We start from the raw sequence: 15,907 nt of genomic DNA, 5'->3' as shown, positions 1-15,907 counted from the left end.
GTTTTCGACTATTCATTTTCAGGGCGAAAACAGAGACGGGGCAGGTAATTTATAGCCCAATTAGCGTTAGCGATTAATTGCTTAACTTTCAACATTTGGGCTCTGTGCCAGGGGCGCATCTCAAAGGGAGGCGTTGAACTACTTTTGCAGCGCAAAACCAGGAACCTCGCCAACTTTAGTGCGGGGCGGGAGTGCTCCGAGACAGACCTTAGGAGGGAAGAAAAATTCTAATAAACATTCAGAAAACATTGCCAACACCTTTACCTCACAAATTGCTGCAAAAATATTAAAATATTAAAAACTTGAACTTACCTTTTTTCCAGTTTATCCAACTCACCGCTGCTGGCAGGGCTGTGTTTTCCCTGGTAGCCATCGCGAGGCGCATTTCACGGCATACGGGTCGAGTGAGACTCGAAACTCGCAGCGGTGTCACAATGTGAGCCGGTGCACACCTGGCGCAGCTCTCCCCGGTGTTTCTAAGCATCGCCGCCGCAAAAACCGACGCAAGGATCGCGACAGGGTGAAAAACAGCTGAACAACATATTTTTCGCCGCAGAGGGTCAAAACTCGGCGAAAACCCAGTCGCTAACGACCCGAAATTCCAGCCCAAGTTCTTTCTTTCTTTACAATGGGTGTACAAATGAATTGTCCATTTTACCGCAGTAGAACCACACTAAAACATGGCACATCGAGGCACTCCCTCCAATGGTGCCGTGCCACACTACCTGAGCACAGCTTCTGCCGAAACCAAACCACAAGTGGCGGCGGTTAATCCCCCCAATAAACCACAGTCAGCTTCCTCCACATCATCCTGCCAAGGTGATGAACAACACAGCACAGCACTCCATAAACCAATTAATCAGCAAGGCCAGGAATTATTGCAGGGGTATTGGTTGACTTTCTCCCCCTTCCATAACCTAGAGACACTAAGGCAAATTGATCAACACCATGGGCCAAGATTAGTAAGCTCAGGACAAATTCACAAGTCAAATGTGGTGTCTGCTTGCCGGTCTGGTTCAGTTCCACCCTGTCCATCCTGAGTGAGCCATTGTCGTGGATCAAAGTAATGTGTGACCTTAGTCTTTTATTGCAGGTCTCCAGAGTGCCTCTCCAACCTGTGAAGCCTTCTTAAATACCTGTGCTCCCAGGGGATTATGGAATCCCAGCTGTTTACATTGTACATTAATGATTTAGACGAGGGGATTAAATGTAGTATCTCCAAATTTGCGGATGACACTAAGTTGGGTGGCAATGTGAGCTGCGAGGAGGATGCTATGAGGCTGCAGAGTGACTTGGATAGGTTAGGTGAGTGGGAAAATGCATGGCAGATGAAGTATAATGTGGATAAATGTGAGGTTATCCACTTTGGTGGTAAAAACAGAGAGACAGACTATTATCTGAATGTTGACAGATTAGGAAAAGGGGAGGTGCAACGAGACCTGGGTGTCATGGTACATCAGTCATTGAAGGTTGGCATGCAGGTACAGCAGGTGGTTAAGAAAGCAAATGGCATGTTGGCCTTCATAGCGAGGGGATTTGAGTACAGGGGCAGGGAGGTGTTGCTACAGTTATACAGGACCTTGGTGAGGCCACACCTGGAGTATTGTGTACAGTTTTGGTCTCCTAACTTGAGGAAGGACATTCTTGCTATTGAGGGAGTGCAGCGAAGATTCACCAGACTGATTCCCGGGATGGTGGGACTGACCTATCAAGAAAGACTGGATCAACTGGGCTTGTATTCACTGGAGTTCAGAAGAATGAGAGAGGACCTCATAGAAACGTTTAAAATTCTGACGGGTTTAGACAGGTTAGATGCAGGAAGAATGTTCCCAATGTTGGGGAAGTCCAGAACCAGGGGTCACAGTCTAAGGATAAGGGGTAAGCCATTTAGGACCGAGATGAGGAGAAACTTCTTCACCCAGAGAGTGGTGAACCTGTGGAATTCTGTACCACAGAAAGTAGTTGAGGCCAATTCACTAAATATATTCAAAAGGGAGTTAGGTGAAGTCCTTACTACTCGGGGGATCAAGGGGTATGGCGAGAAAGCAGGAATGGGGTACTGAAGTTTCATGTTCAGCCATGAACTCATTGAATGGCGGTGCAGGCTAGAAGGGCTGAATGGCCTACTCCTGCACCTATTTTCTATGTTTCTATGTTTCTATGACTCCGGGGAATGAGCCCTCTGGTGGCTCTACAGAGTAAATACAAGTCCACATATATAACAACATTTCCCTGCCGCAAAGTCAATAGTGTAACTATTTACAATGTGAGTCGATCTGGGGCCTTCTTGCTCTGGTTAATCATCTCGGTGTGAAAGCTGGTATTGTTGAATCATTTGTTGGGCCCTTGCTGGGCTGCTGTGCAGCTGGCCTTGCTGGGCTGCCTGGTGTGTTGGGCCCTGCTGGGCTGCTGTGGATGATGGGTTCTGCTTCGTGGTCAACCGTGGTGTCAGTTGCCACTGGTGTGTGTGATGGAGAATCAAAAAAGGTAGGGTCCAAGTTGGGTTGCTCAGAGTAGTCCGTGAAACTGAGTTTGATTTGGTCCAAGTGTTTCCGGTGAATGAGTCCATTTGAAAGTTTGACCCGAAACACCCTGCTCCCCTCTTTGGCCACGACACTGCCGGGAAGCCACTTGGGACCTTGTCCATAATTTAAAACAAATACAGCATCATTGATTTCAGTCTTGCATGACACATTTGCGTTATCATGGTATGCACTTTGTTGAAGCCGCTGGCTCTCTACCTGTTCATGTAGATCAGGGTGAACTAACGAGAGCCTTGTCTTAAGTGCTCTTTTCATGAGCAGTTCAGCAGGTGGGATCCCAGTGAATGAGTGGGGTCTTGTGCGGTAGCTAAGCAGGACTCGGGATAGGCGAGTCTGCAGTGAGCCTTCAGTTACCCTCTTCAAGCCTTGCTTGATGGTTTGCACTGCTCCCTCTGCTTGACCATTGGACGCTGGTTTAAACGGGGCAGATGTGACATGTTTGATCCCGTTACAGGTCATGAATTCTTTGAACTCAGCACTGGTAAAACATGGCCCGTTGTTGCTCACCAGGACATGGGGTAAGCCATGTGTGGCAAACATGGCCTGCAGGCTTTCAGTAGTGGCAGCAGATGCGCTAGCCGACATTATCTCACATTCAATCACTTAGAGTACGTGTCTAAAACCACAAGGAATATTTTACCCAAAAACCAGCCTGCATAGTCGACGTGTACCCTAGACCATGGCTTGGAGGGCCAAGACCATAATTTAGCGGCGCCTCCCTAGGTACATTGCTTAACTGCGAGCAAGTATTAGATCTGTAAACGCAGGACTCTAAGTTCGCATCGATACCAGGCCACCACACGTGGGATCTGGCTATCGCTTTTATCATTACGATGCCTGGGTGGGTACTGTGGAGGGCATTGATGAAGGTGTCGCTGCCCTTCTTGAGGACCACTACTCGATTGCTCCACAGAAGGCAGTCTGCCTGGATAGACATTTCATCTTTGCACCACTGGAATGGCTTTATCTCTTCCTGCATTTCCACTGGGACACTGGACCAGCTCCCGTGAAGCACACAGCTTTTGACTAGAGATAATAAGGGGTCCTGGCTTGTCCAGGTTTTGATCTGCCGGGCAGTGACGGGTGATTTCTCACTCTCAAATGCTTCCATAACCAGGGCTAGATCTGCGGGCTGCGCCATTTCCACCCCCGTGGTGAGCAAAGGCAGCCTACTGAGAGCTTTCTGTGCCTGGCCTGTGGCGGATGGCATAGTTGTATGCAGACAACATAAGCGCCCATCTCTGGATGCGGGCCAATACGTTGGTATTTATCCCTTTACTCTCGGAAAACAGGGATATAAATGGTTTATGGTCAGTTTCCAATTCGAATTTTAGCCCAAACAGGTATTGATGCATTTTCTTTACCCCATAGACACACACTAACGCTTCTTTTTCAATCATGCTGTAGGCTCTCTGAGCCTTAGACAGACTCCTGGATCCATAAGCAACCGGTTGCAGTTTCCCAAAATCATTAGTTTATTGCAATACACACCCGACGCCATATGACTAAATATATTCAAAAAGGAGTTAGATGAAGTCCTTACTACTAGGGGAATCAAGGGGTATGGTGAGAAAGCAGGAATGGGGTACTGAAGTTGCATGTTCAGCCATGAACTCATTGAATGGCGGTGCAGGCTAGAAGGGCCGAATGGCCTACTCCTGCACCTATTTTCTATGTTTCTATATTTCTATGACGATGCATCACATGCTAGTACCAAACGCTTACATGATCATACAACACAAGCAATTTGTTTAAGCATAACAATTTTCTCGCTTTTACAAAGGCATTTTCTTGGCTTTTGCCCCAAACCCATTCGTCCCCTTTTCGTAGTAAGACATGTAGTGGTTCTAGCAGTGTGCTGAGACCCGGTAAGAAGTTACCAAAGTAAGAGTCCCAGAAACGACCGCAGCTCCGTCATGTTCTGTGTCGTCGGTGCGTTCTCGATTGATCCGTCTTCGCATTGGTGGGCCTGACGCCGTCCGCCGCAATCCTCCTTCCCAGGAACTCCACTTCAGGCACCAGGAAAACGCACTTCAAGCGTTTTAACCTGAGCCCCACGCAATTGAGTCGACTAAGAACCTCCTCCAGGTTCTGCAGATGCTCGACTGTGTTCCAACCTATGACCAAGATGTCATCCTGGAAGACCACGGTGTGCGCGACCGACTTCAGTAAACTTTCCATGTTCCTCTGGAATATCGCCGCCACTGATCGGATTCCAAATGGGCATCTGTTATAAACAAAAAGACCTTTGTGCGAGTTGATGCAGGTGAGGGCCTTCGATGATTCCTCCAGTTCCTGCGTCATGTAGGCTGAAGTCAGATCCAGCTTTCTCCCGCCAGCGTTGCAATGAGGTCGTCGGTATTGATAGTGGGTATTGGTCCTGCAGGGAGAAATGATTGATAGTTACTTTGTAATTGCCACAGATTCTGACGGTGCCGTCTCCCTTGAGAACTAGGACAATAGGACTGGCCCACTCGCTAAGCTCGATTGGTTAAATGATCCCCTCTCATTGTAGCCGGTCGAGCTCGATTCTACCCTTTCTCTCATCATTTGCAGTATTGCTCTCACCTTGTGATGGATGGGTCGCGCCCCCAGAATTAGGTGGATCTGCACTTTTGCTCCTTGGAATTTCCCGATGCCTGGTTCGAACAGCGAAGGAAATTTGTTTACGACCTGGGCACACGAAGTGTCGTCAGCAGGCGATAGCACTTGGACTTCGTCCCAGTTCCAGCGTATCTTTCCCAGCCAGCTCCTGCCGAGCAGCATGGGACCATCTCCCGGTACCACCCAGAGTGGTAGCTTGTGCACCGCTCCTTAGTAGGAGACCTTTACGGTTGCACTGCCGATTACAGGAATCAGTTCTTTTGTGTAAGCTCTTAGTTTCATGTGAATTGGAGTTAAGACTGGCCTTGAGGCCTTGTTGCACCACAGCCTTTCGAAAGTCTTTTTGCCCATGGTGGACTGGCTTGCGCCCGTGTCCAGCTCCATTGACACCGGGACTCCATTTAGTTCAACTTTCAGCATTATCGGGGGACAATTCGTGGTGAACGTGTGTACCCCATGTACCTCTGCCTCCTCTATCTGAGGCTCTGCTTCATCGTGATCCTCCTCTGCAACATTGTGATTTGCAGGTTTAACAGGCTTAGCAGCTCCCCTGCAGACTCGTTGGAGGTGTCCCATTGTTCCACAGCTCTTGCAAACGTATCCTTTGAATCGGCATGAATGGAAACGATGATCACCCCCGCAGCGCCAACAAGGTGTTAATGGCCTTGCATTCATCACCATTGTTGGTGGACTCTGAGACATCTGCGGACGTGTAGCTGCAGGTAGGTTTAACCTGCCCTGTACGTTATGATTCGAAAACAACATCACTTTATTCACAGTTTTTGTAGCAGCACTTGTGTGCTGAGAGATTTGCTTAGTATTGTCACTGATGGCAATGAACGCCTGGGCTATTGCTATGGCTTTACTTAAGGTTGGGGTCTCTACAGTCAAAAGTTTGCGAAGTATGATTTTGTGGCCAATGCCAAGTACAAAGAAGTCTTTGAGCATGTGTTCCCAATGGCCTTCAAATTCGCAATGTCCTGCAAAGTGTTTTAGCTCGGTGATATAACTCGCCACTTCCTGGCCTTCAGACCTTTTGTACGTGTAGAACCGGTACCTCGTCATTAGAACGCTTTCTTTCGGGTTCAAATGCTCTTGGACCAGTGTGCACAAATCATCGTATGATTTCTCCGTGAGTTTCGCTGGAGAGAACAGATTCTTCATGAGGCCATACGCTGGTGCCCCACAGACGGTGAGGAGGATCGCCCTTCGTTTGGCAGCGCTCTCTTCCCCATCGAGCTCGTTGGCCATGAAGTATTGGTCGGGTCGCTCCACAAAAGTTTCCCAATCATCTCCCTCCAAAAATTTCTCCAGGATGACCACTGTTCTCTGCATCTTTGGGTTTGTTATCTGTATCTCGTTGCCAGTTGTTGTGTATGGGGAATGAGTCAGACTAAATACTGTGAGCTCAAAGTAACGTGTGAACTTAGTCTTTTATTGCAGGTCTCCAGAGTGCCTCTCCAACCTGTGAAGCCTTCTTAAATACCTGTGCACCCAAGGGATTATGGGATCACTTGGGACTCCAGGGAATGAACCCTCTGGTGGCTGTACAGAGTAAATACAAGTCCACATATATAACAATGATGTTTAATTATATTAGTGGTGCTGCCTCAGTTTGAGGGGCACTTGTGTAGTTGCCTCTCTGTTGGTGGAACTGAGCAATCCAGCATCACCTCTATTGGTTTATTAAAATAAACCAAGACTTGACCAATTCTCCACATGCAATCAGCTATTGGACCTCAACAGGTCACTGCAGATTGCATCAGGTTGTAGGTCAGTTTACTCTGTTTAGATCTGAATCCAATCTCATTCTCAACATGTCTCCAATCCTTTTAGGGCCTTGCACCAAAAAGTGTATAAAAGAGCCCATATGCAGCTTTAAAAACAACAACAACCTGCACTTATATAGTGCCTTTAACATCGGAAAATGACCCAAGGTGCTTCACAGGAACGTTATCTAACACAATTTGACACCGAGTCACAAGTGGAGATATTAGAACAGGTGACCAAAAACTTGTCAAATAGATAGGTCTTAAAGAGTATCTTAAAGGAGGATTAAGGTAGAGAGGAGGAGAGTTTCAGGGGGGATATTCCAGAGCTTAGGGCAAAGGCAGCTGAAGGCACGGCCACCAATGGTGGAGAAATGGAAAGCAGGGAGGCGCAAGAGGCCACAATTGGAGGAGCGCAGAGATCTTGGAGCATTGCAGGGCTGGTGGAGGTTACAGAGATAGGGAGGGGCAAGGGTACAGAGGGATTTGAAAACAAGGATGAGAATTTTAAAATTGAGGGGTTACCGGACCAAGAGTCAATGCAGGTCAGTGAGCACAGGGGTGATGGGTGAACGGGAGTTGGTGCGAGTTAGAATACATCAGCAAAATTTTGGATCAGCACAAGTTTATGCAGGGTAGAAAATAGAAGGCTGGCAATGAGATTATTGGAATAGTCAAGGTTAGAGGATACGAACGGATGGATGAGGGTTTCAGCAGCAGTAATCTCCGGGATACTACCGTGCCACGTGCTAATGAGTATAAGAATATAAGGATAGAGAGGCTGAACACGTGGCTGGAAAGTTGGTATAGGAGGGAGGGCTTTAAATTCTTGAGGCATTGGGACCACTTCTGGGGGAGATGGGACCTGTACAAACCGGACGGGTTGCACCTCAACAGCGCCGGGACCAATATCCTCGCGGGGAGTTTTGCTAATGCTGTTGAGGAGAGTTTAAACTAGCTTGGCAGGGGGATGGGAACTTGAAAATGAATTCAAAAGGGAAGGAAGTAAAGCTGAAATTGGATAGCCAGAATCTAGAAAGCGAATCTGTAAGACAGAGGAAACAGGGTTTAGTATGTAGTAAGCAAGGTGGTCTTCCTGTGCTAAATGGTATATACTTTAATGCAAGGAGTATAGCAAATAAGGCGGATGAGCTAAGAGCACAGGTAGGCACTTGGGAGTATGACATTATAGCCATTGCAGAAACATGGCTGAAAGAGGTGCAGGCTTGGCAGATCAATATTCCTGGCTGCAGGATTTTTAGACAAGACAGAGAGGGGGTAAAAAAGGTGTTGCGGTACTGATTTAAAAAAGTATTACAGCGGTGAGGAGGGATGATATATTAGAGGGATCATCAAATGAGGCCATATGGGTCGAATTGAAAAATAAAAAAGGGGCGATCACACTGCTGGGCATGTATTATAGACGCCCAAAGAGTGGGAGGGAGATAGTGGAGAAAATATGTAGGCAAATTGCTGTGAAGTCCAAAAACCATAGGGTAGTAATAGTACAGGATTTTAACTATCCTAATATTGATTGGGACAAATTTAGTGTGAAGGGTATAGAGGGTGCAGAATTCTTGAAATGCATTCAAGAGAACTTTTTTAGTATGTAGCAAGTCAATAGGAAAGGGGGCAGTCTTGGATTTAGTTTTGGGGAATGAAGCTGGGCAGGTTGTAGGGGTATTAGTGGGAGAGCACTTGGGTGCTAGTGACCATAATTCAGTCAGATTCAAGTTGGTTATGGATAAGGACAAGAATAGGCCTGGAATAAAAGTTCCGAATTGGGGAAAAGCTAATTTTGCTAAGTTAAGGAGTGATTTGGCCATGGTGGACTGGAAACAGCTACTTGTGGGTAAATCAGTGTCGGAACAGTGGGAGGCATTTAAGGAGGAGATCCGGAAGGCTCAGGCCAAACATGTGCCCTTAAAGAAAAAGGCTGGGAAAAATAATTCTAGAGCCCCTTGGATGGCTAGGGACTTACAGGGGAGGATTAAGAAAAAAAGGGACGCTTATGTCATATATCAACGGCTAAATACTATAGAATCTTTAGCGGAATATAGAAAGTTAAGAGGCAAAATTAAAAAGGATATTAGGAATGTTAAGAGAGAGCACGAGAAATTCTTGGCCAATAAAATTAAGGAAAACCCTAAGATGTTCTTTAAATATATTAAGAGTAAGAGGGTAACTAAAGAAAGGGTAGGACCTATTAGAAACCATGAGGGTAATCTTTGTGTGGAGGCGGAAGGTGTTGGGAGGGTTCTTAACAAATACTTTATATCTGTTTTCACAAAGGAAAGGGGCAATGCAGATACTGCTATCGAGGGGGAGTGTGATATTCTGGATGAAATAAATAGTGAGAGAGGAAGTATTAAGTTTAGCAGCTTTGAAAGTACATAAGTCCACACGCCCAGATCCCAGGCTATTGAGCGAAGTAAAAGAGGAAATAGCAGAGGCCTTGACCATCATTTTCCAGTCTGCTTTGGAAATGGGCATGGTGCCAGAGGATTGGAGGACTGCTAATGTAGTATCCTTGTTTAAGAAAGGAGAAAGGGACGGGCCGAGAAATTACAGGCCTGTCAGCCTAACCTCAGTGGTGGGAAAGTTATTGGAAAAATTCCTGAAAGACAGGATAAATCTGCATTTGGAAAGTCAACGATTAATTCGGGACAGTCAGCGCGGATTTGTTAAGGGAAGATCGTGTCTGATTAAGCTGATTGAATTTTTTGAGGAGGTAACCAAGAGGGTCGATGAGGGTAGTGCATACCATGTAGTATATATGGACTTTAGCAAAGCTTTTGATAAGGTCCCACATGGTAGATTGGTCATGAAGGTTAAAGCCCATGGAATACAGGGCAAAGTGTCAACTTGGATCCAAAATTGGCTTGGAGGTAGGAAGCAAAGGGTAATGATTGATGTGACTGGAAGGATGTTTCCAGTGGGGTTCCGCAGGGCTCAGTACTGGGACTCTCGCTTTTTGTGGTACATATCAACGATTTAGATTTGAATATAGGGAGTATGGTTAAGAAGTTTGCAGACAACACTAAAATTGGCTGTGTGGTTAATAAGGAAGAGGAAAGTCATGGGTTGCAGGAGGATATCAATCTACTGGTCAGGTGGGAAGAGCAGTGGTAAATGGAATTTAATTCAGAGAAGTGTGAGGTGATGCACTTTGGGAGGGCTAATAAGGAAAGGGTGTACACATTAAGCGGTAGGTCACTTAATAGTGTAGATGAACAAAGGGACCTTGGAGTGCTTGTCCACAGATCCCTGAAAGTAGCAGGCCAGGTGGATAAGGTGGTTACGCAGGCATGCAGAATGCTTGTCTTTATTGGCCGAGGCACAGAATATAAGAGCAGGGAGGTTATGTTAAATTGTACAACACTTTGGTTAGGCCACAGCTGGAGTATTGCGTGCAGTTCTGTTTCCGTATTATAGGAAGGACATGATTGCACTAGAGAGGATGCAGAGGAGATTTACTAGGATGCTGCCTGGAATGGAGAATCTTAGTTATGAGGACAGATTGGATAGGCTGGGTTTGTTCTCATTGGAACAGAGGAGGTTGAGAAGAGACCTCATTGAGGTGCACAAAATATTGAGGGGCCTAGACATAGTGGATAGTAAGGGTTGATTTCCATTGGTGGAGGGGTCTATTATGAGGGGGAATAGTTTTAAGGTAGTTGGTGAAAGGTTGAGAGGAGATTTGCGGGGGACTTCTTTACGCAGAGGGTTGTGGGGATCTGGAACTCGCTGCCTGGAAGAGTGGTGGATGCAGAAACGCTCAGCACTTTTAAGAGATGGTTGGATGGGCACTTAGAGTGCAGCAACCTGCAGGGTTACAGACCTAGAGCTGGTAATTGGGATTAGACTGGATGACCTTTTGTTGGACGGAGCAGATATAATGGTAAGTACTGCAGGGAATAGAATATGGTCAGGGTGATCTCCTGGACTAGTTTCGATCGCCTGAATGGGTCGGAGAGGAATTGTCCCAGATTTTTTGTCCCTAAATTTCCTGGGTTTTTATCTGGTTTTTGCCTTTCACAGGAGATCACATGACTCCGGTTGAGGTTGAGTGTAGAATGTTTTAGTATAAGGGGTATCGCAGTTGTGATGAGGTGGATTGGTTGGGCTGGGTGTTCTTTGCCTTTCCGTCATTGTTCATAGGTTTATATGTAACCTTTAGGGATGCTGACCAAGGACTGTGTGGCTCTTTGTCATCTGGCGTGGACACGATGGGCTGAAATGGCCTCCTTCTGCACTGTAAATTTCTATCGTTCTAAGAGCTGAGGCAGGTGTGGAGTCGGGCAATAGAAACATAGAAAATAGGTACAGGAGTAGGCCATCCGGCCCTTCGAGCCTGCACCACCATTTAATAAGATCATGGTTGATCATTCCTTCAGTACCCGATTCCTGCTTTCTCTCTTGATCCCTTTAGCCGAAGGGCGATATCTAACTCTCTCTTGAATATATCCAATGAACTGGCATCAACAACTCTCTGCGGTAGGGAATTCCATAGGTTAACAACTCTCTGAGTGAAGAAGTTCCTCCTCATCTCAGTCCTAAATAGCTTACCCCTTATCCTAAGACTATGTCCCCTGGTTCTGGACTTTCCCAACATCGGGAACATTCTTCCTGCATCTAACCTGTCCAGTCCCGTCAGAATTTTATATGTTTCTATGAGATCTCCTCTCATCCTTCTAAACTCCAGTGAATATAGGCCCAGTCGATCCAATCTCTCCTCATATGTCAGTCTTGCCATCCCAGGAATCAGTCTGGTGAACCTCCGCTGCACTCCCTCACTTGCAAGAAAATCATTGCTCAGATTAGGAGACAAAAACTGAACACAATATTCCAGGTGGGGCCTCACCAAGGCCCTGTACAACTGCAGTAAGACTTCTCTGCTCCTATACTCAAATCCCCTTGCTATGAAGGCCAACATACCATTTGCCTTCTTTACCGCCTGCTGTACCTGCAAATCAACCTTCAATGACTGATGAATCATAACACCCAGGTCTCGCTGCACCTCCCCTTTTCCTAATCTGCCACCATTCAGATAATATTCTGCCTTCGTGTTTTTGCCCCCAAAATGGATAACCTCACATTTATCCACATTATACTGCATCTGCCATGCATTTGCCCACTCACCTAACCTGTCCAAGTCACCCTGCAGCCTCTTAGCATCCTCCTCACAGCTCACACCGCCACCCAGTTTGGTGTCATCTGCAAACTTAGAGATGTTACACTCAATTCCATCATCCAAATCATTAATATATATTGTAAAGAGCCCTGCGGCACTCCACTAGTCACTGCCTGCCATTCTGAAAAGGACCCGTAAATCCCGATTCTCTGCTTCCTGTCTGCCAACCAGTTCTCTAACCACATCAGTACATTACCCCCAATACCATGTGCTTTGATTTTGCACACCAATCTCTTGTGTGGGACCTTGTCAAAAGCCTTTTGAAAGTCCAAATACACCACATCCACTGGTTCTCCTCTGTCTACTCTACTAGTTACATCCTCAAAAAATTCCAGAAGATTTGTCAAGCATGATTTCCCCTTCATAACTCCATGCTGACTTGGACCTATCCTATCACTGCTTTCCAAATGTGCTGCTATTTCATCCTTAATGATTGATTCCAACATTTTCCCCACTACTGATGTCAGGCTAACTGGTCTATAATTACCCGTTTTCTCTCTCCCTCCTTTTTTAAAAAGTAGTGTTACATTAACAACCCTCCAGTCCATATTAACTGATCCAGAGTCGATAGACGGTTGGAAAATTATCACCAATGCATCCACTATTTCTAGGGCCACTTCCTTAAGTACTCTGGGATGCAGACAATGAGGCCCCGGGGATTTATCGGCCTTCAATCACATCAATTTCACTAACACAATTTCCCGCCTAATAAGGATATCCTTCAGTTCCTCCTTCTCACTAGACCTTCGGACCCCTAGTACACCGGGAAGGTTATTTTTGTTTTCCTTTGTGAAGACAGAATCAAAGTACTTGTTCAATTGGTCTGCCATTTCTTTGTTCCCCATTATAAATTCACCAGAATCCGACTGCAAGGGACCAACATTTGTCTTCACTAATCTTTTTCTCTTCACATATCTATAGAAGCTTTTGCAGTCATTTTTTATGTTTCCGGCAAGCTTCCTCTCGTACTCTATTTTCCCCTTCTTAATTAAACCATTTGTCCTCCTCTGCTGTATTCTAAATTTCTCCCAGTCCTCCAGCTTGATACTTTTTCTGGCTAATTTGTATGCCTTTTCCGTGGATTTAACACTATCCTTAATTTCCCTTGTTAACCACGGTTGAGCCACCTTCCCCGTTTTATTTTTACTCCAGACAGGGATGTACAATTGCTGAAGTTCATCCATGTGATCTTTAAAGGTTTGCCATTGCCTATCCACCATCAACCCTTTAAGTATCCTTTGCCAGTCTCATCTAGCCAATTCACGCCTCATACCATCAAAGTTACCTTTCCTTAAGTTCAGGACTTTAGTTTCTGAATTAACTGTGGCACTCTCCATCTTAATAAAGAATTCTACCATATTATGGTCACTCTTCTCCAAGGGGCCTCGCACAACAAGATTGCTAATTAGTCCCTTCTCATTACACATCACCCAGTCCAGGATGGCCAGCTCTTTGGTTGCTTCCTCAATATATTGGTCTAGAAAACCATCCCTACTACACTCCAGGAAATCCTCCTCCACCGCATTGTTACCAGCTAGGTTAGCCAAATCAATATGTATATTAAAGTCGCCCATGATAACTGCTGTACCTTTATTGCACACATCCCTTATTTCTTGTTTGATGCTGTCCCCAACCTCACTACTACTATTTGGTGGCCTGTACACAACTCCCACTAGCGTTTTCTGCCCTTTAGTATTCCGTAGCTCCACCCATACCGATTCCACATCATCCAAGCTAATGTCCTTCCTTACAATTGCATTAATTTCTTCTTTAAACAGCAACACCACCCCGCCTCCTTTTCCTTTCTGTCTATCCTTCCTAAATGCTGAATACCCCTGGATGTTGAGTTCCCAGCCTTGGTCGCCCTGGAGCCATATCTCCGTGATGCCAATCACATCATACCCGTTAACTGCTATCTGTGCAGTTAATTCATCCACCTTATTCCGAATACTCCTCGCATTGAGGCACAGAGCCTTCAGGCTTGTCTTTTTAACACACTTTGACCCTTTAGAACTTTGCTATAAAGTGGTCCTTTTAGTTTTTTGCCTTGGATTTCTCTGCCCTCCACTTTTACTATTCTCCTTTCTATCTTTTGTTTCTGTCTCCATTTTATTCCCCTCTGTCTCCCTATATAGGTTCCCATCCCCCTTCCATATTAGTTTAACTCCTCCCAAACAGCACTAGCAAACACTCCCCCTAGTTCATTGGTTCCGGTCCTGCCCAGGTACAGACCGTCCGGTTTGTACTGGTCCCACTTCCCCCAGAACTGGTTCCAATATCCCAGGAATTTGAATCCCTCCCTTCTGCACCATTGCTCAAGCCACATATTCATCTGAGCTATCCTGCAATTTCTACTCTGACTAGCACATGGCACTGGTAGCAATCCTGAGATTACTTTTAAGGTCCTACCTTTTGATTTAACTCCTAGCTCCCTAAATTCGACTCGAAGGACTTCATCCCGTTTTTTATCTATAACGTTGGTACCTATATGCACCACAACAACTGGCTGTTCACCCTCCCTTTTCAGAATGTCCTGCACCCGCTCCGAGACATCCTTGACCCTTGCACCAGAGAGGCAACATACCATCCTGGAGTCTCGGTTGCGGCCACAGAAACGTCTATCTATTCCCCTTACAATCGAATCCCCTATCACTATTGCTCTCCCACTCTTTTTTCTGCCCTCCTGTGCAGCAGAGCCAGCCACGGTGCCCTGAACCTGGCTGCTACTGCTCTCCCCTGAGGAGTCATCCCCCCCAACAGTACCCAAAGCGGTGTATCTGTTTTGCATGGGGATGACCGCAGGGGACCCCTGCACTACCTTCCTTGCACTGCTATTCCTGTTGCTCTTCCATTCCCTATCTGGCTGTGGACCCTTTACCTGCGGTAAGACGAACTTACTAAATGTGCTATTCACATCATTCTCAGCATCGTGTATGCCCCAGAGTGAATCCACCCGCAGCTCCAGTACCGCAACGCGGTTCGTCAGGAGCTGGAGGCGGATACACTTCCCGCACACGTAGTCGTCAGGGACACTGGAGGCGTCCCTGATTTCCCACATGGTACAGGAGGAGCATAACACGTGTCCGAGCTCTCCTGCCATGACTTAATCCCTAGATTAACTTAATTTGGCAACAACAATGCTAAAGGTTACTTACTGAAATAGAAAAGAAAAAGAAAAACTACTTACCAATCACCAAACAATCACTTACCCCCTTGGCTGTGACATCACCTTTCGATTTCTTTCTACTTCTTTTTTGCCTTCTGTCCCCGCAGCAGCTGCACAAGCCCCGCCTTTTATAGGCCTCACCACGCACCCCGGACTCGCGCTGCTCGAACTGCGGTACGGAGATGGAAATAGACTTCTTGCAGTTCAACATTGTCAAAGCTCTTAATAAAATATAGCTCTGTATTTATCTGAAGTTGAAAGTATGATTAAATTTATATTGTTTGAATAGAATGTATGTTCTTTAGGGGTCTGTACATGTTTCTTTCATTATATACTGATTTAGTACATCGCCTGCACATCAAAAAGCAAAATCTAATCTTGTCTTGTTCCCATAGACCCAGATAGTCTCCAACCTGGAGAATCTCCTGATCACTGACCCAGTCTGTGTGAAAAACTTTCTGGAAACAACCAATTAGTAAGATTGTTGGATAATCTATTGGTTTAGTTTAGCCACACTTGCTTCAATTGTTTTCAGGTGATGGCAGGCTGTGTGTATAAAAAGGGATCAGGGGGCTCCCCACAGAGCACAGTTGAGCTGCAGTGGTTTGTATTATGGGGCAACTAGTGAAGG

Source organism: Pristiophorus japonicus, chromosome 12 (assembly GCF_044704955.1).
Source record: "Pristiophorus japonicus isolate sPriJap1 chromosome 12, sPriJap1.hap1, whole genome shotgun sequence".
Classification (NCBI taxonomy): Eukaryota; Metazoa; Chordata; class Chondrichthyes; family Pristiophoridae; genus Pristiophorus; species Pristiophorus japonicus.
This window is presented reverse-complemented; position numbering follows the sequence as displayed.